This window comes from Artibeus jamaicensis, unplaced genomic scaffold, assembly GCF_021234435.1.
Source record: "Artibeus jamaicensis isolate MK-2021 breed Jamaican fruit bat unplaced genomic scaffold, CSHL_Jam_final contig_469, whole genome shotgun sequence".
Classification (NCBI taxonomy): domain Eukaryota; kingdom Metazoa; phylum Chordata; class Mammalia; order Chiroptera; family Phyllostomidae; genus Artibeus; species Artibeus jamaicensis.
Genome location: NW_026521847.1, coordinates 2533566 through 2555547, shown reverse-complemented (window position 1 = coordinate 2555547; position 21982 = coordinate 2533566). Strand labels below are relative to the sequence as shown.

The following is a 21982-nucleotide window of genomic DNA, read 5'->3' as shown; positions in this document are numbered from 1 at the left end:
AGGTTTTGAGACCCAAGATGTTGCCTATCCTGATAAATATTCCAGACATTTAAAAAAAATGTATACTCTGCTGATTTGGGGTAAAATACTCTGAAACTTTAATCAACTCCTTCTGCTTTAATGATTACTGTATTTTGTCACCTATAATGTCACTTTTTGCCCAAATTTTTGAGGGAAAAATAATGATGCACATTATACATGGGTATAATGATTACATGAAATGGTATAATAATCTCATGTATAATGAGCACAAAAACATGTGTGTGCATTATACATGGGAGTGCATTATACATGGCAATAAATGGCAAGTTAAGCTCATTGTTTTCTTGTTGGTTTTCTGTATTGATGATTTATCCAATGATATTAATGGGGTATTAAATCTCCTATTATGATTATATTATGTCATTTTCCCCCTTTATGTCCATCAAGTATTTGCTTTTTATATTTAGATGCTCTTATATTAGGTGCATTAATTTTTACAAGCATTATAGTCTCTTCTTAAATTAACCCGTTTTTCACTATGTAATGCAGTTGTCCCCAACCTTTTGGACACTGGGGACTAGTTCTGTGGAAAATATTTTTTCCACAAACTGGGAGAGGGAATTGGGGGTGGGGAGACAGGAGGCAGAGCTCAGGTGGTAATATGAATGAAGCTTCACTTGCTCACCCATGCTCATCTCTTGCGGTGCACCATGTTTCAAATTGGAGGGTTGGGGACCCCTGATGTAATATCTTTCTTTCTTTTTAAAAATTATAATCAATTAGTATTCATTAAACATCTTACTTTGTGTCCCAAAATGGCATAAAATGGTATAAAGTGGAATACAACAGATCAATTTTAACAAAAATAACTAACTGCAATATATTGTGCCCACTACTCTGTTAACAAAATTATGAAAAATAGCTATAAAATTGATCAATAACTCTTTCTGGGAAGAAGACAGTATAAGAATCACAGCAGAAAAGGAGATGTACCTCAAAAAGCTCTGAATCATAATTTTTGCCCTTTGGTGAAAGGCATTAAAGATGGTCCATGCTAAGTCTATTTTGTAAAAAAAAAAAAAAAAAGTGATAAGGTGGAGTTAAGAAGACTCTATCCTCTTAAATTGATGTGATATATTTCTTTGTCTTTTATTATAGCCTTTTAGAAAGGCTATTTAGTCTAATGTAAGTATTGCTACCTAGTTTTTTTTTCATTGCATGAAATTATTTTTTATGTACTTTCTTTCATTCTCTGTGTCTTTTAATCTAAGGTGTGCCTCTGGTAGACAATATATTTATGGGTGTTGTTTTCTTATCCATTCAGCTACCCTTTGTCTTTTGATTGGAACATTTATTCCATTTACACCTAAAGTTATTACTAATAGGTATGTATTTATTGACATTTAATTATTCATGTTTATGTTCCTTTTTATTCTTTCTTAATTTTTTAAATTATTGCCCAAGGACATTATTTTCATTGCTTTTATAAAGAGAAGAATGAAAGTGCATGCCAAGATAAAAAAGATAAGGTCAAAATAAAAGAGCAGATCAAAGCTCCAGAAAAAAAAAATACAACTAAGTGATGAAGAGATAGAAAACCTATCAGATGCAGAGTTCAAAATGCTGGTAATCAGGATGCTCACAGAAATGGTTGAGTATGGTCCAAAAACAGAGGAAAAATTGAAGGCTATGAAAAGTGAAATAAAGGAAAATGCACAGGGAACCAACAGTGATGGGAGGGAAACCAGGACTCAGATCAAACCAGGACTCAGAAGGAAGAACTAAGCATTCAATCAGAACAGAATGAAGAAACAAGAATTCAAAAAAATGAGGAGAAGGTTAGGAACCTCCAGGAATACTTTAAATGCTCCAACATCCAAATCATAGGGGTTCCAGGAAGAGAAGAGAAAGAGCAAGAAATTGAAAACTTATTTGAAAAAATAATGAAAAAGAACTTCCTTAATCTGGCAAAGGAAATAGACTTCCAGGAAGTCCAGGAAGCTCAGAGAGTCCCAAAGAAGTTGGACTCAAGAAAGCACACACCAAGGCACATCATAATTACATATCCCAAGGTGAAAGATAAGGAGACAATCTTAAAAGGAGCAAGAGAAAAAGAGGCAGTTACTTACAAAGGAGTTCCCATAAGACTATCAGATGATTTTTCAAAAGAAACCTCATAGCAAAGAAGGTGCTGAAAAGAAGTATTAATATTCCTGAAAGGCAAGGATCTACATCCAAGATGATTCTATCCAGCAAAGCTATCACTTAGAATGGAAAGGCAGATAAAGTGCTTCCCAGATAAGGTCAAGTTTAAGGAGTTCATCATCACCAAGGCCTTATTATATGAAATGTTAAAAGACTTTTCTAAGGAAAAGAACATAATCCAAAGTATAAACAGTAAAATAACAGTAAACTCACAACTATCAACAACTGAACCTAAATGCAAACCCCCAAACAAACTAAGCAAACAACTAGAACAGGAACAGAATCACAGAAATAGAGATCTCATGGAGGGTTAGCAGAAGGGAGAGGGAGGGGCAGGGTGGGGGAAAGGGTATGGGGAATAAGAAGCATAATTGGTAGGCACAAAACAGACAGGGGGAAGTTAAGAATAGTATGGGAAATGGAGAAGCTGAAGAACTTATATGTATGACCCACGGACATATGAAGTAAGGTGGAGGAATGACTGTGGGGGGTGGGGGATGATACAGAGTGAAGAGGAATAAAGGGGAGGAAAACATGGGACAACTGTAATAGCAAAATCAATAAAACATTAAAATTAAAAAAATTAAAACTTCTGTAAGTGAAATAAACAAGGAGAAAAAAACTTAAAAATCAGAACAGAATATCCAAAATCTTTGGGGTAATTACCAAAGTTTTAAAATATGCTTAATGGTAAAACCAGAAGAAGAAAGTAATAAATAAACTGATGAAATATTTGAAGTAACAATAGCTAACAATTTTCCAAAATCATTGAAAGAAACCAAGTGACAAATACAGAATGCTAAGAGAAAGTCTTGTAGGGTAAATTATAAAAAATTCATGCCTAAGCAATATCCAAACTCCAGAAGCCAAAGACAAAGAGAAAATCTTGGACAAAGCCTAAGAGAAAAAACAGTTTACCCATAAACGAACAATTATAAGATATACCTCACTCCAAAGAGGACATAGATGGCCAATAGACATATAAATTATCAGCACCATGCAGACTGAAACCACAATGAGATACTATTTCACATCAATCAGAATGGCTGTCATCAATAAATCAACAAACAACAAGTGGGTGAGGATGTGGTAAAGGGGGAACACTTTGCACTGTTGTGGGGAGTGGAGACTGGTGCAAACACCAGTTGAAAGTAGTGTGGAGGTACCTCAAAAATTAAAAATGGATCTGTCTTTTGACCCAGCAATCCTTCTTCTGGTAATATATTGAAAGGAACCCATAACACTAATTTGAAAGAACATAAGCTCCTCCATGCTCATTGTAGTTATTTACAATAGCCAAGATATGGAAGCAGCCCAAGTCTCTCAAAAGACAAGTGGATCAAACAACTATGGGACATTTACACAATGGAATTCTACTGGGCTGTAAAAAAGAAAAAAAATATCCTTTGCAATAGTGTGGATGGACCTGGTGAACATTATACTCAGTGAAATAAGCCAGGCAGAGAAGACAAATACCACAGAATTTTACTCATATGTGGAATTGAATGAACAAACTGAACTAACATGCAAAAGAAACAGTCTCATAGATGGAAAGTAGATGACAGCTAGAGTAGGGGTTAGAGGGTAGAGGGATTAAGCACAAAGGAAAAAGGACTCATGAATATGGACAACAGTGTGCTGATTGTTGGAGGGAGGTGTATATAAGTGGACCAAATAGTAATGGAAAAAATACAATAAAGATTAAATTAAACAAAAAATACCTCAGAATTCTTTTCACTAAGTATGCAGGCAGGAATAGAATGAAATAAAATTTAAAGTTTTGAAAGAAAATAATCAGTAACAGAAAATTTTATGTCCTATAAAATGATTTTTTTAAGTGAAAGGAAGAGACTTTTTCAGGCAAACAAAAACTGAGGGAATTTGTCTCTACTAACTTGCCTTGTAAAAATATTCAAAGAATTTCTTTTGAGAGAAGGCAAATGGTATATAGTTCAGAAGATGGGAACTATAGGAAGAAAGAAAGATCATCAGAGAGAAAGAATAGAGGTAAAACAAAATATTATTTTCAATTGCTTTATGATCTAATAAATAACTTTCTCCAAAGTAATAACAGAAAACAATGTATTGGTTGATTATACCATACAGATAAGTGAAATGAATGGCAGCAATGCAATAATAGAGTGCAGGGAGGAATTGGAAATATTTTGTTGCAAGTTATCAGTACTACTCTGAAGCACTGTGGTGTTATTTGAAAATGAATGTGGGATTCAGGAGATCCAAGATGGTGGCAGAGTAGCTGACAGTCCCTTTCATCTGCTCACAGACACAGACTGGATCTGAAGTCAGAACACATAGAGTGGAGAGTCAGTAAAGGTGACTGAGAGTAAGCACGTAAGTGGATGACAGTGTGGGGACTGTAAAGGAGTCCCCAGGTCTGCCAGTGGGGCAGCCAGGGGCCAATGGCCCAGGCTTTCTAGGTGGACCACCACCACTACCCAGCTCAGTAGTGCTGTCTGCACAGAGTCAGGGCAGCACTAGATTGGCACATGACCTGTGAGTTACTGGGGCAGGGAGAGAAGGACTGGGGAGGTGCGTGATCTAGAAACAGCACAGTGGGAGTAGGCATTCCTAAGGCTAAAGATCTCGGGAAGGAGCAGGGTCAGCACACCGCCACCGCCTTGTGTTGTAGAATAGCTGTGGGGGCCTTCCCAATGCCATCTAGGAAAGATTCAGAGAGAAATTCTATCTAAAACTGTCAGGGCCTCTGAAAGGAAGTGGCCAGCACCCAATATGTGTTTTTTTGGGGGGGCGGGGGGAGGGAAGCATGAAGAGAACAGGACCCATGGGATCAGCACCACAGAATGGGGCCACACAGAAATTCTTTTAAAAGAGGACCTGAGGGAAGACCTGACATTCAGCAAGAATGTGGGCTCACATGCCTGCGTGTCTGTGGGCAGGGGACAGTGGCTTGCTAATCAAAAACTCAGAGGCAGAGAATACACTGAAGGAATGGGAGGATCCAACCCAACAGAGCTCATGAGTAGAAGGCATTTCAGAGAGAATTTTGGATAAAACTTCTGTGAGAGAGCAGTAGGCTCAAGTCTGGAAGGCAGGAGCCTAATGCCTCAGACTTGCAGTAAGCCAGAGCCTTTCAGACAAGGGAACACAACCCCTACCTTCAGGATTACAGTCTTGGTGGATTGGTGAGGTCAGGATTAGGAGTTTCTTACTGCATACATTTCCTCAGGGGAAAGAAGGAAAAGTACCGATAGGGCCCTTTGCCAGACACTTGCTAGACACTACATGCTACACAGCTCTGTAGGCCCTGATTTACTAAACCCACTATAGCAAAAAAAAATTGAGACAGGTGCAACAAGGTGCTATCTTCTCTCATGCATAACTCTTTAACATTTAATTCATATCCTTCAAGTTTGGGCATAATATGTCACCAGATTTTATAATACGGTTTATTTCAAATCTCATATATTGATCTCCCTTCTCTTTCTATACTACCTCCTCCCTCCCTTTTTGTACTTTTGTTTTAAACTCTATTTTTTCTCTTGCTATGGCTTGTTTCTATTCCATAATCTTACTATGGCCCCCACTCCAGACTCAAAACCATTTGTGATTGTCATTAGTCATCTCACATTCCTTTTAGCTTTCTTAAAATACCCTGTTCTCTCTCTACCTTTATCAAACTTTGCTCATAGTTTGTGGATAAAGTGGTGGCTGTTACAGTTCTTTGATCTTATTTCTAGAGAGTGACTATCTATCTTTGTATTTTAAAACTCAGATTTCACAGTTTCCCTCTACTACTTCATTCTGACTTCCTCAGGCCCTTTACTTTTTTCATTTTAAACATTAATGTTTCTCTGCCTTGCCAGGTTTTCATCCTGCAATCTTAGTATTCCTTCTCCCTCTATCCTCTCAAAATAACTTCTCTTTCCTCTACACATATTTGTAAGCTTTTCTGCCTTTCCTTTTGCCCTCTTATTCCCATCCCACCTCTATAAATCTTATCTCATTGGTTGTTGATATTTCTGTGGTAGACTTTTTCTGCAATTAGGCCCATATTTTAAATATATATAATATTTAATATTATAATTTATAATATGCATTATAAATATATATAACATATTATTAATTTTATTTATATAAACAATATAAAATATATATATACTATTTTCTTGTGGTTTTCTACTTTTTTCTCACTATATATATATTTTTAATTTAAAATATAGTTTTAACCTAATACTATATGCTTCACCTCTCTTACACCACTCCACCTTCTCTCCACCCTTTTTTACTTAGGAAGTCAATTTTCCTTTTTTTTTTTTCTGCTTTGTTTTGTCTTTATTCCCTACTCTTATTATTGCACCTCCCTCTACCCTTGCAAAATAACTTTTTTTAGTTAGTCATCTCATATTGATTATTCCTTTTGAATAATAGTCTTAATCTCTTTACAACCTTATTAATAGTGGTTCATTTGCTGTTGATAGTGTAATTGTGTGTGGGGGTTATTTTTGCAGACGTGGGTATATTTCCTGGCTATTTTTTCTGGCAGCACCTGTAGAAACAACCCCCAATTGAAACAAAAGGTGGAATTCCCACTTCTAAATGAACTGCTAGAAGATCTGCTAAATGAAATTGAGGCAACCAAAGTATCAGACATCCGGTTCAAAATAATGGTTGTAAGGATTCTTAAGCAGTCAGTGACAACTTAGAAGAACTCCAGGGAAGCTTCAAAGTACTTACTGTGTACTATACCAGTGTGAAAAAGGACATAGAAACTATCAACAAGAGACAGGAGGAAATGAAAAATACAATATCTGAAATGAGGAATACAGTGGAAAGAATGAAAAGCAGGTTAGATGAAGCAGAGGACTGAATCAGTGAGCTGAAAGACAAGGTAGGGAAAAAAAACAAAGAAAGAGCAACAAAATGAAAAATGACTCCAAAAGAATGAAAAGTGGTTAAGGGAGAAGCAGGACAATATGAAATGTAATAATATTGGTATAATAAGGATACCAGATGGAGAATAAGAGGAGCAAGCATTAGAAAACCTGTTTCAAAAAGTAATGAAGCCATGCTTCCCTAATTTGATGAGAGAAAAAGTCACATAAATCGAGGAAGCACAGAGGGTCCCAATCAAGAGGAACCTAAAGAGGCCTACTCCAAGACACATCATACTTAAAATTACAAAATTTGAAAACAAAGATAGAATCTTAAAGGCAGCAAGGAAGGAACAGGAAGTAACATACAAGGGAGACCTGATACGGCTATCCACTGACTTCTCAACAGAAAAACTACAAATCAGAAGGCAATGGCAAGAAATATACTAAGTAATGAAAAAAAGAAAAAGAAAAAAAAAAGAAATATACTAAGTATTGAAAAGCCAAGGTCTTCAACCAAGACTACTCGACCCAGCAAGGTTCTCAATTAAAATGGAAGATGAAAAGAAGGCTAAAAGAATATACCTCCAGAAGCAAGATGGAAGAGGAGTAAGTGGAAGCCACACTAACCTCCTCCCAGGACCAAACTGGAATTACAACTAAATTGTGGAGAAATCACCAGAAACAAACAACTGAACAATAGCAAGAGAGAAGCCTTATAACCTTGGACAGACAGAAGAATTATCTTTAGCACCAACTGACTGGTGAGGAGGGTGGTGGAGACTCAAGAGGGTGGGCTGGGTGCCCACAGGTAGCAGCTCCAGAGGGATAATTAAGCAACTGTTTGGATCCCCTTGAGAAGTTTGGGATCTAAATCCTAAACTGGGATCCCCAGCCTAGAGCACCAGAGCCCGAAATGTACATTGTGGAGAGCCAAGCAGGATAATGCATGCCAAGGGAGTTAGAAGCAGGCCTCCGGTTCAGCACAGCTGCTCCAGGCTACAGAAGACTGCCTGATAGGTTGTTGTAAGAACAGCTAGATTAAAAGCAGAAATGGAGATCATATGGAGGGTTAGCAACAGGGGAGTGGGAGGAGGAGAAGGGGGGAGAAGTTATAGAGAATAAGTAGCATAGACAAGAGGTAGAAAATAGGCAGGGGGAGGGAAAGAATAGTATTGGGAATGTAGAATCTAAAGAACTTGTGACACATGGACATAAACTAAAGGGGGAGAATGGTGGGGGAAGGGTGTGCAGGGTGGAGGGGAATGAAGGAGGGGAAATAGGACAATCGTAATGGCATAATCAATAAAATATATTTAAAAAAAGAAATAATGGAAACCTTCCCTAATTTGATGAGAGAATAAGTCACAGAAGTCCTGGAAGCAGACAGGGTCCTAATCAAGACAAAACCAAAGAGGACAACTCCAAGACACATCATAATTAGAATGGTGGAATTCAGAAACAAAGAAGAATTTTTATAGGCAACAAAGGAGAAATAAGAAGTAACATACAAGGGAGCCCTGATAAGGTTAGCAGCTCCCTTCTCAACAGGAACACTCCAAGGCAGAAGGCAATGACAAGAAATGTTCTAAATAATGAAAAACAAAGGCCTGCAACCAAGACTATGCTACCCAGCAAGGCTCTCAACCAAAATGGAAGGTGAAATAACAAATTTCTCAGATGAAAGAAGGCTCAAAGAATACATTTCCACCAAAACAGTGCTTCAAAATATATTAATGGAATTGCCTTAAATAATAAAAGAAGGAAAAAAGAGAAAGAGAGGGGAACACAGCTTTGAAGGAAGTAAAATGGCAATGAATAAGTACCTATCAGTAATAAACTTAAATCTAAATGGATTAAATGCTCCATCAAAAGAAATAGGGTAGCTGAACATATAAGAAAACATGACCCACGGGTATGCTGGCTACAAGAGACCCATCTCAGAACAAAAGACCTACACAGACTGAAAGTGAAAGGTTGGAAAAAATATTCAAAGCAAGTGGACAGAAAAAAAAAACACCAGGGTAGGAATATTGATATCAGACAAAATAGACTCTTCAAACGAAAGCCATTAAAAGAGACACAGAAGGACACTTCATAATACTCAATGGAAGAATCCATCATAAAGACATAAACATTATAACCATATAAGTACCCAACATAGGAGCACCCAAATATATAGTAAAATTTTGGAGGACTTTAAGAGTGATTTAAACAGCAACACACTTATACTAGGGGATTTCAACACCCCACTGTCAAAAATGGATAGATCTTCCAAACAAAATATAAACAAAGATTTTGCAGCATTGAAAAAAATGCTGTAGATCAGGTGAACTTAACTGATTATATATATGGCTTTTCATCCCAAAGAAGCAAAATACACATTCTTTTCACAGTCACATGGAATATTATCCAAGGATAGACCATGTGATAGTAGTACACAAAACAGCCTCAACAAATTCAAGAAAATTGGAATCGGAGCAAGCATTTTCTCAGAACACTAGGGCCTGAAACTAGAAACCACCTCAAGGAAAAAACTCAAAAACACTCAAATTTGTGGAGATTAGCCTGCTATAAAACAATGAATGAGTCCATAATGAGATCAAGGAAGAAATAAAAAAGATTCTGGAAACAGATGAAAATGAACACACAAGAGTTCAAAAGTTATGGGACACAAGAAGACAGGCCTGAGAGAAAAATCATAATTGATACATGCCTACCTAAAAAAGATAGAAACACTCGTATAAATACCTAACCCTCCATTTACAGGAACTGGAGAAACAACAACAAACAAAGCCCAGAGAGAGTAGAAGGAAGGAAAACAAATGGGACTACATCAAATTAACCTTTTGCATAGTTAAAGAAAACATCGGCAAAATGGAAAGGGAACCAGCTATGCAGGAAAATATATTGGCAAATGATCTCTAAGATATTGGTTTGGTCTCTAAGATATATAAAGAACCCACATGACTGTACTTCAGGAAGAGAAACAACCCAATTAAAAAATGGGCAAAGGACCTGCACAGAAACTGCTGCATAGTCATCTGGCTATCTTCTTGCAATGTCCTCACATGGTAGGAAGGTTAGAAAACACTGAAGTTTCTTGTATAAGGACACTAATCCCATTCGTGAGGACTCCACCATCATGATCTAAGATGCCTCTCATGGGTTCCACCTACAAATATTGTCCCATTGTGGATTAGGTTTCAACATATGAATTTTGGATAGGAACACAGTCATTTAAGTTATAGCAGATGATAAAAAGGGCAGTGGTTGCCAGGGATTTCAGGTAGAGGTGAGCTGGTGAAACATAGGGTTCTTTTTAGAGTGGTGAAACTACTCTGTATAAATCTGCAATGATGGATGCATTTTTATGCATTTGTGGAAATCTATAAACCATTCGATGCCAAGGGTGAAACTTTATGTAAACTATGAAGTTTAGTTCATAATAATTACAATATTTCTACAATATTGAGTTTTGAGTGCCTTTTATATATGTTAGATATAAGTCCTTTTTTAGATATGTGGTTTGAAAATTATTCCACTTGAGAAGTATTTCAAATATTCCATTGTATGAATGTAACCCTAATGTACCACAATGATACAAGATGCTACTAATACAGAAAATTCTGTATTGGCTGTCATGGTGGGATGGGCATATGGAACCATATATAATATCTGTTCAATTCTGTTAAATTAAAATTGTAGTAAAAATAAAGTATATTAGTTATTTTAAAAATCTGAGTCTAATTTGTCCTCATTTTACAATGAGGATAGAAGGTTAGTCTATCTTTTTACATTTTTTCCACGTTTAAAATTTATGATTTCTCCATTTTAAATGTACTTTAGTGCTCACTTTTTTAGTGAAAATGGAATGACACAGAGATTAGTATATCCTCTGAACAAGAATGAAACACAAGTTTGTGAGGTATTCCATCTCTTAAAAATATATCTATAGTTCACTTTTTATAGCAGTTTTAGATTCACAGTAAAATGAGCAAAAGTACTAATTTCTTCTACACCCAGATTGGGAATATGGAGGCGAGGTATGTGGGAGCAGAACCCAGTTCTCCCTGTGCCCAGCTTGAACACCTAGCTGATAGTCTGAGGAACAGAGTGAACAGCCAGTGGAATCCCAGTTTCTATGAAGTTTGGAGGCCAAATATTGTAGAGAACATTGAAAAACAGATGGTGAGTAGATTGTGCTGGGAAAGTAAAGTCCCTGGGATTTTCCCAGTGACCTTGGCCACTATGACCCCAGGCCCAGCGCCTGCCACACAGGATATGGCAAGGACAGTTAGATGACCAGTTCCCTCCCCTACCAAAGTGGGTAGGGCAGGAGGGTCCTGGATGCTGGAAGTCGCTGGGGGAAATAGAGAGGAAATGGGAGACACACAGAGGCAGTACACATCTACTAGGACTGTGGATGCCAGCACAGGAGAAATTGGGGAGCTGGGCGACACCTGGAGAAGGGAGCAGCTGGGTCATGTTGGACCCTGACTTGGATAGCCTCCAGACTAGTTGGAAAGTTGGGTTGTGTGAAAAACCATATGCTTATTAAGAACTGCGGACAACTGCTTTGTGAGAAACTCTGGAGCTAGCTTTCCTGGAGAGTGATTTGAGCTGTGTGTGCCCAGAGGCTGAGTGGTTGAATGGAACCAAGTGCTAGAGCTTGAATTGAGCTGCGTGCCCAGAGGCTGAGTGGCTGATCAAAACTGTGTGCCTGGGCCTGACTTGCACTGTGGGTCCAGAGATTGAGTGGCTGAGTTGAACAGTGGGCCCAGGCCTGACTTGCACAGGCCCAGAGAATGAGTGGCTTATTTGAGCCTGGCAGCTCATGGAGGACCTGGGCCAGAGGCTAGGCAACTGTCAATATTGTGGCTGAGAGCTGGTCCCCATCCTCTTGAAACCATAGGAAGGGAGAAAAGTGAAGGCCAGTCCTGCTCTTCCTGTGTCATCCAGGAAGAAGCAAAACTCTGAACAGGTTTAAAGTCAGCAGGAGGCTTATTTTTTTTCCTTCCTCTATCTTTCCACCTCCCTTTTTTTTCTTCACCCAAGTGAGACAATAAGACAGGGAAATAGGAAGGGTCCAGAGACAGATTCAAAGGGAGAATACAAGGCTAATCCCCAAAACTAAGAAACTGAGACAAATGTCACTTTGCTATCCCATTGAGCTGGCATTTTATTGTTTATGTGTATTATTATTTTTCATTATTTTTACAAGTTTTATTTTGTTAGTGTTTTTAAAATTTCTCTTTCATATGTTTAGTTTTCCTCATTTTATTTCACTGTTTAATTGCATTGTTTGAGTGGTTTTCCTTATTCTCCCTTTATTGTATTTAATTTTCCTTCTTTCACTCCACTCATGTTCCAATAACACTACTCTTGATCATGTACTTTCTATTCTGGTTAACTGAATTATATATTTCTTGGCATATTTTTGTTGTTCCAGTACTCTTGTAAATAATTGTTGTTCCGTACAATTGTACGTACTACACAGCAACCCTCCATGATATTACCCCTTATTCTATACTATTATTATTGCTGTGGTTAACTTATTATTATTGCTATTCTATCTCACACTATGCCTACTTTCCATCCCTTACTCTCACCATATCTCATCATCTAAATTAGCAGAAGCACTCTGTTTTCTGGATTCAGGTCACAATCCTCCTCCTCTCCAACTAGAGTCTTATCTTTCTTTCACCTTTTGTAAAAAGTTGGGTGAAATATCACAGTTAATGCTATACTTATCCAAAGAATCTCTTATCTCTTCTCTGCTTGCTGGTACTTTAAATTCCATAAAATACTCTACTGCTGTCTTAATCCATTTTGCCTACCCATTACCATTCACCACATACAAGAATAGGTGGGAGCTGCAAATATCAGTATACCCGCTGGAGGACAGAAACCACCAACAAAGAAACCACCAAAAGGTAAAAACACAAGAACAACAAGAGAGGCCACACAAACAAGAAAGAACAAACCTAGAGTATCCAGAGAAGGAGATCAAAGAGACCACACCACTGAACTTCATAGAATTCCTAACACAGAAATTCACCCTAGAAAGACAGCTAGCAAAGCAAAACATTAGGAATTGTAGAAACAAACAAACAAAAAAAGAGTCACCTAAAATGGGGAGACAAAGAAAGAACATACAATCAAAAGGAATAGAAGACTCCTCACTAAAAGATCTAAAAGAAATGGAGATAAGCAAACTATCAGATACAGAATTCAAAATAATGGTTATGAAGATGCTCGAGGAACTCACAGACAACTGCATGGAACTGAGTAAGAATTACAACAGTATTAAAAAGGAATTAGAAATTATAAACAAAAACTAGGAACTACTGAACAATAAAATCACGGAAAGAAAAAATACTAGAAGGAATTACAAGCAGGCTGGATGAAGTAGAGGATCAAATCAGTGAGCAGGAAGCCAAGGTAGAAAAAAACATCCAGAAAGAGCAAGAAGACAAAATGAGACTGTGGAAGAATGAAGAAATGGTAAGAGAACTGCAAGACAAAATGAAATGTAATAATATCCATATAATAGGGATACCAGAAGGAGAAGAAGATCAAGGGATAGAAAACCTGTTTGAAAAAGTAATGATGTAAAACTTCCATAATTGGATGAGAGAAAAAGTCTGACAAATCCAGGAAACATGCAGCATCCAAATCAAGAGGAACTCAAAGAAAGAGGCCCACTTCAAGACACATCATAATTGAAATGGAAAAATTCCAAGACAAAGAGAGAATCTTAAAGGCAACAAGGGAGGAACAAGAAGTAACATACAAGGGAGCCCAGATAACACTAGCAGCTGAACTCTCAATGGAAATGCTCCAAGCAAGAGGAGAATGGCAAGAAATATTCCAAGTATTGAAAACCAAAGGCCTACAACCAAAACTACGTTATCCAGCAAGGCTCCCCAATTAAAATGGAAGGCTGAATAAGGAGTTTCCCAGGCAAAAGAAGTCTAAAAGAATACACCACCTCCATACCAGCTCAGCAAGAGATGCTAAAGGTACTGCTTTAAGAAAAGGAAGAAACAGAGAGTGTGTGTGTGTGAGAGAGAGAGAGAAAGAAAGAGAGAGAGAGAGGAACACAGGTACAAAAAATGGCAATGAATAAGTACCTACAATAATAACCATAAATGTAAATGGATTAATTGCTCCAATCAAAAGACATACAACAGCTGAGTGGATAAGAAATCATGGCCCACACATGTGCTGCCTACAAGAGACCCGCTTCAGAACAAAAGACCTACACAGACTGAAAGTGAAGGGCTGGAAACAAATATTCCAAGGTAATGGACAGGGGAATAAAGAAAGCTGGGGTAGCTATAATCATACCAGATGAAATAGACTTTGAAAAAACATTAATAAAAAGAGACCCAGAAGGTCACTTCATAATACTCAAGGGAAGAATCCATCAAGAAGATATAAACATTGTAAATATATATGACCCAACATAGGAGCACCCAAATACACAAAGAAAATCTTGGAGGACTTCAAGAAAGATATTGACAACAGCACAGTTATAGAAGAAGATTTCAATACCCCACTGTCAAAAATGGATATGTCCTCCAAATAAAATATCAACAAAGATATTGTGAAATTGAACAATGCCCTGGAACAAATGGACCTAACTGATATATACAGAGCTTTTCATCCCAAAGAAGCAAAATAGACATTTTTTTCAAGTATACATGGAATATTTTCAAGGAGAGACCACATGATAGGACAGAAAGCAAGCCTCAACAAATTCAAGAAAATTGGAATCATATCAAACATTTTCTCCAACAGCAAGGGACTGAAACTAGAAACCAACCTCAAAGCAAAAATTCAAAACACTCGAACTCATGGATATTGAATGGCATGCTGTTAAACAATGAATGGATGAAGAAGGACATCAAGGAGGAAATAAAAAAGTTCCTGGAAACAAATGAAAATGAATTCACGACAATCCAAAGCTTATGGGACACAGAGAAGGAAGTTTTGAGAAGGAAGTTCATAGTGATACAGGCCTACTTATAATAGACAGAAATATTTCAAATAAATAACCTAACTTCACACATACAAAACTGGAAGAAGAACAACAAAGACAGCCCACAGCACATAGAAGGAAGGAAATAACCAAAATCAGAGCACAATTAAATAACATAGATACTAAAAGCACGATTCTAAAAACCAGTAATTCCAGGAGTTGGTTCATTGAAAGGATAAACAAAATTGACAAGCCTTTGAGCAGACTCCTCCAGAAAAAAGAGAGAGGACCCAAATAAACACAATCAGAAATGAAGGAGGAGAGATTACAACTGATACCACAGAAATACAAATGATCGTAAGAAATTACTATGAAGAAATATATGCCAAGATATTTGAAAACGTAGGTGAAATGGACAAATTTCTGGAAAAATATAATCTTCCAAAACTGAATGACGAGCAAGCAGATAGGCTGAAAGGACCAATAACAGCTGATGAAATTGAAGTAATCGGAAACTCCAAACACACAAAACCCTGGACCAGATAGTTTCGCAGGAGAATTCTACAAAGCATTTAAGGAAGAGCTAACCCCTATTCATCACAGGCTATTCCAAAAATTCCAAAATAATGGAAGAATCCCAAACTTTTTCCTGAAGCCAGCATCATTCTAATTCCAAAACCAGATAAAGACACAACAAAGAAAGAAAACTTCAGGCCAATATCATTGATGAACATAGATGCTAAAATCCTCAACAAATTACTGGCAAACCACATCCTACAATACATTAAAAAGATCATACACCATGACCAATTGGGATTCATTCCAGGGATGCAAGGATAGCACAACATTTGCAAATCAATACATGTAATACATCACATTAACAAAAGCAAAGACAAAAATCACATGATCATATCTATAGATGCAGAAAAAGCATTTGATGAGATACAGCACCCATCTGAGATGAAAACACTCAGCAAAGTGGGAATAGAGGGAGCATTTCTCAACCTAATAAAGGCCATATATGAGAGACCTACAGCCAACATCATACTCAATGAGGAAACACTAAAAACTTCCCCAGTAAGATCAGGAACAAGACACGGGTGCCCACTTTCACTAATTCTATTCCACATAGTATTGGAAGTTCTAGCCATAGCAATCAGTTAAGAAAAGAAAATAAAAGACATCCAAATGGGAAAAGAGGAAACAAAACTCTCATTGTTTGCAGATGACAGGATAGTGTATATAGAAAATCCTGGAGACTCTACCAAAAAAACCCCAAACAAACAAAACTGCTTCACCTAATAAATGAAGTTGGCAAAACAGAAGGATTCAAAGTCAATATTCAGAAATCAAAGGCATTTTTGTGTACCAACAATGAAATATCAGAAACAGAAATCAGGAAAAAATCCCATTTGATAAAGCAACAAGAAAAGTAAATTACCTAGGAATAAACCCAACCAAGGAGGCAAAAGACCTGTACTCAGGAAACTGTACAACATTGGAGAGAAAAATGAAGGAAGGCAGAAACAAATGGAAGCATATATCCTGTTTATGGACTGAAAGAATGAACATCATAAAAATGGTCATACTACTCAAAGAAATTTATAGATTCATTGCAATACCTATTAAAGTACCAATGGCATATTTCACGGATATAGAACCAACACTTCAGAAATTTACATGGAACCATAATTGACCCTGAATAGCTGCAGCAATTTTGAGAAAGAAGAACAAAGTAGGAGGGATCACAATACCTGATATCAAACTGTATTACAAAGTCAGTGTTATCAAAATAGCCAGGTACTGGCATAAGAACAGACACATGGGCCGATAAAACTGAATAGAGAGCCCAGAAATAAATCCAAGTTTCTGCGGTCAATTAATATTTGACAAAGCAGGCAGCAGCATAAAATAGAACAAAAATAGCCTCTCTCAACAAATGGTATTGGGAGAGCTGGGCATCTACATGCAAATAAATGAAACTTGATCAGCAACTTTGACCATACAGAAAAATAAATTCAAGGTGGATAAAAGACTTAAAATAGAAGTTGTTCTCACAACAACATAAAAGTCCTTCAGGAGAACATAGGCAGGAAAGTCTCATATTCCATGTAGCAATATTTTCACGGATATGTGCCCTAGAACAAGGGACATAAAGGAAAGAATAAGCAAATGGGATTTCATCAAAATAAGAATCTTCTTCATGACTAAAGAAAACAGCATTAAAATGAAAAGAGAACCAACTGTGCAGGAAAACATATTTGTCAATGACACCTCAGACAAGGGTTTCATCTCCAAAATATATAAAGAACCTACAGGACTCCACTCTGAGAAGACAAGCAGCCCAATTAAAATATGGGCAAAGGATATGAACAGACATTTCTCCAAGGAGGACATAGAGAAGATCAAGAGACACATGAAAAGATGCTCTGTATCACTAGCTATTAGAGAGATGCAAATTAAGACCACAATGAGATACCACTTCACACCAACCAGAATGGCCATCATAAACAAAGCAATAAACAACAAGTGTTGGAGAGGTTGTTGAGAAAAGGGAACCCTAATGCACTGTTGGTAGAATTGCAGACTGGTACAATCACTAAGGAAAACAGTATTGAATTTCCTCAAAAAACTAAAAATGAATCTGCCTTTTGACCCAGCAATTCCACCACTAGGATTATATCCTAAAAATCCTGAAACACCAATCCATAAGAACCTATGCACCCCAATATTCATAGCAGTACAATTTACAACAGCCAAGTTCTGGAAGCAACCTAGGTTCCCATCAGTAAATGAGTGGATCAAAAAAGTAGTACATTTACACAATGGAACTCTATGCAGCAGAAAGAAAGGAGAAGGTCCTAAGCTTTGCGACAGTATGGATGGAACTAGAAAGCATTATGCCAAGTGCAATAAGCCAGGCGGTGAAAGACAAATAGTATATGATCTCACCATTAAAAGGAACCTAATCAACAAAACCAGGACTTCTGGCCAACATGGAAACGTAGGTAGACACATGGTGTGTCCTTGCAAAACCAAAAGAAGAACAACAAATTTGTTTATTTTTTTAATTTTAATATATTTTATTGACTATGCTATTACAGTTGTCCTTTTTCCCCTTTATTCCCCTCCATCCTTCACACCATCTCCCACCCACATTCCCTGCCTTAGTTCATGTTCACTGGTCATACATATAAGTTCTTTTGCTTCTAAATTTCCTATACTATTCTTAACCTCCCCCTGTCTATTTTCAACCTATCATTTATGCTACTTATTCTCTGTATCTTTTCCCCCATTCTCCCACCCCATTCCCTTGCTGATAATCCTCCATGTGATCTCCATTTCTATGATTCTATTCCTGTTCTAGTGGCTTCCTTCACTTGTTTTTGTTTTAGTTTTATGTGTGGTTGTTAATAATTGTGAGTTTACTGTCACTTTACTGTTCATATTTTTAATATTTTTCTTAGATAAATTTTTTTTAAGTTTATTTATTTATTTTTAGAGAGGAAGGGAAGGAGAGAAGGAGAGAAACATCAATGTGTGGTTGCCTCTCATGAGTTCTCTGCTGGGAACTGGCCTGCAACCCAGGCATGTGCCCTGACTGGGAATCAAACCGCGATCGTGTGGTTCACAGGTCCGAGTTCAATCCACTGAGCTACACCAGCCAGGTGATGAATTTCTTTAATGTTTCATATAATAAGGGCTTGGTGATGATGAACTTTTTTCACTTGACCTTGTCTGAGAAAGGACCACAATAAGTTTAAAAACAAAAAACTATCAGAACTTATAGAAAATTGAACTGTATGGAAGTTTGACAACCAAGGAGATAAAGAAAAAACATTCATCCAGACTGGTATGAGGGGTGGAGATGGACAACCAGGCAGAGAGAATTCGAGGCAAGGTGGCGGCTGGGGGACTGGGCCGGTCAAGTCTGTGGCTGGCAGACTGGATAGTCCCATATTCTTGTGTAGGTAACCCAGGAGGCACAAGTGGGGAGTGAAACAGACCAAGCAAGCTAGGGTTCCATTGCGGAGAAATAAAGCCTCAAAGCCTCTGACTGAAAACACCTGTGCGAGTTGGGGTCACAGTGGAGGAAACTCCTAGCCTGAATGGAGAGTTTGTTGGAGAGATCCACAGGGTCTTAGAGTGTACACAGGCCTACCTACCCCAGAATCAGCACCAGAAAAGCCTAATTTGATTTGGGGTAGCGGAGGAAGTGACTGAAAACTGACAATGCTGAGCAAGAGGCACTGTTTCTCTCTGACCCCTCCCCATCATACAACCTTACAGGGCAGCTGTGAGGGTTGCCCTGCCCTAGTGAACACCTAAGGCTGTGCCCCTTACTATGTAACAGGCATGCTCAGACCAAAAAAAAAAGTCCAAAATGAAAGAACATATCAAAGCTCCAGAAAAAATACAATTGAAGAGAGAGCCAAACTATCAGATGCGCAGTTCAAAACACTGGTTACCAGGATGCTCCAGGAACTCACTGGGTACTTCAACAGCATAAAAAAGACCCAAGCAACAATGAAGTTTGCATTATATGAAATAAAGAAAAATCTACATGGAACCAGCAGTGACGGGAAGGAAACCAGGACTGCTCAATTCAAGGGTCTGGAGCAGAAGAAAGAAAGAAACATTGAACTAGAACAGAATGAAGAAACAAGAATTCAAGAAAATGAGAAAAGGCTTAGGAACCTCTAAGATATCTTTAAACGTTCCAACATCCAAATCACAGGGGTGCCAGAAGGAGAAGAACAACAGCAAGAATTTGAAACTTATTTGAACAAATAATGAAGAGGAACTTCCCTAATCTGGCAAAGGAAATAGACTTTCGGGAAGTCCAGGAAGCTCAGAGAGTCCCAAAGTATTTGGATAGAAGAAGGAACACACCAGGGCACATCAGAATTACATTGCCCAATATGAAAGACAAGAAGAGAAGCTTAAAATCAGCAAGAGAAAAGGAAACAGTTACCTACAAGGGAGTGCCCATAAGACTGTTAGCTGATTTCTCAAAAGAAACCTTGGGGGCAAGAAGGAGCTGGAAAGAAGTATTTGAAGTCACGAAAGGCAAGGACCTACATGCAAGATTATGCTGTCCAGCAAAACTGTCATTTATCTGCCCTTCCAGGGGTCAAGTTAGGGTCAGATAGGGTCAAGTTAAAGGAGTTCATCATCACCAAGCCCTTATTATATGAAATGTTAAAGGGACTTATCTAAGAAAAAGAAGATAAAACTATGATCAGTAAAATGACTACAAACTCACAGCTTTTAAGAACTGAACCTAAAACAAAAATAAAAACAAAAACAAACTAAGCAAACAATTAGAACAGGAACAGAATCACAGAAATGGAGAAATGGAGGGCTCTCAGTGTGGGAGTAGATAGGAAGAACAGGGTAAAAGGTACAGAGAATAAATAGCATAAGTGATAGGTAGAAAATAGACAGGGGGAGGTTAAGAATAGTGTAGGAAATATAGAAGCCAAAGAACGTATATGTACAACCCTTGGACATGAACTAAAGGGGAGGAATGTGGGTGGGAGGGGTCGTGCAGGGCAGAGGGGAATAAAGGCAGGAAAATGGGACATCTGTAATAGCATAAGCAATAAAATATATTTAAAAAAAGAAGCAAACAAGAAAGAAAATATAGCCAAAGACACGTAACTAAGAACAAACTGACAGCAACCAGAGGTGAGAGGATAATGCGGGGAAAGGGGTGAAGGGTTTATAGGAACAAGTATAAAGGACACATGAACAAAAACAATGGGAGGTGGAAACAAGGGAGGGTTGTAGGGATAGCTGGAGTGGTGGAGATGGGTGGGGTGAAAAGGGCAGAAAACTGCCCTTGAACAGAACACAATTCTGTCCTTGGCAGAAAACAATTAAATTAAAAAGTATTTAATTAAAGAAGAACGAAGTTCTACTCCCTGCCCTGCGTAGCCTCCTTCAATATCAACATCCTTTATCAGAGTGGTACATTTGTTACAATTGAAGGAGAAATCATCACCCAAAGTCCATAGTTTACATTTGCGTTCACTCTTGGGTTTGACAAATGTATACACCCTAGTGTATCAGAATAGTTTCACTATTCTAAAAATCTTCTATGCTTCAAGTACTTGTCCCTTCTTTCTTGTAAACCCAATGGAGATCTTTGTGGTGCTGAAATAGTCCTGTATTTTGATTTTGATGGTGGTTACACAAATGTACTCGTGATAAAATGATAGAACTACACACAAACATTGTACTAATTTCAATTTTTGGATTTGATGGTGTATTATAAATGAGATAAAATCATTAGGGGAAAGCACTGAAAGGTGTTCTCTGTACTATGTTTCTAACTTCTTGTGGTTCTGTAATTATTTCAAAATAAAAAGTTTAAAATACTAAATGTCTATGCACTCAAAGAAAATATAGCACCGACGTTTCTGAGAAAGGTTTATAAAAAGAAACCCAAATTCCTTGGGATCTCTGCTCTTAATTGTATGTAATATTGATAACTAAGCACACATTGGTGGTGTCAGCAAATGGTTTCTGCCACCAAGAGTTCCCATTCTGGTTTTTAGTGAAGGGGTGAGACCTTATTCTAGTGAAGTAGCTGAAGTGTTGCCTGCTCCATTGTTGCTGTTCTAGGGTTACTCTTGAGGTTGGGGAAACTGTCCAGAATGTGTACTCCACTGAGACAAAGGGGAGGCTGGCTGGCTTATACAGAGAGAATTTACTGCCACAGTCCCTAATTGGCTCCTTTCCTTGCAAAGGACGACTCCAAAGTCACACAGGTTCATCCAAATAGCACTGTCCTGATTGGCTGGCTCCCTGTATTCTGATTGGTTGTTATGGAGCTGCTCTGATTGGTCATTGAGAGTGAGGACGTGGGTGCATAGCTCCAAATGGATCAGGAAGGACTCAGTCCGATTGTTCAAAATAGGATTCCAGAAACTCCTTTACAAGGATTGCT

The 21982-nt window shown here is 37.8% G+C and overlaps 1 pseudogene; it reads left to right on the top strand.

Moving 5' to 3' along the window:
- Window positions 1–10886: 10886 nt before the first annotated feature.
- Window positions 10887–10983, top strand: LOC119034564 (uncharacterized; annotated as a pseudogene).
- The last annotated feature ends 10999 nt before the right edge of the window (window positions 10984–21982 follow it).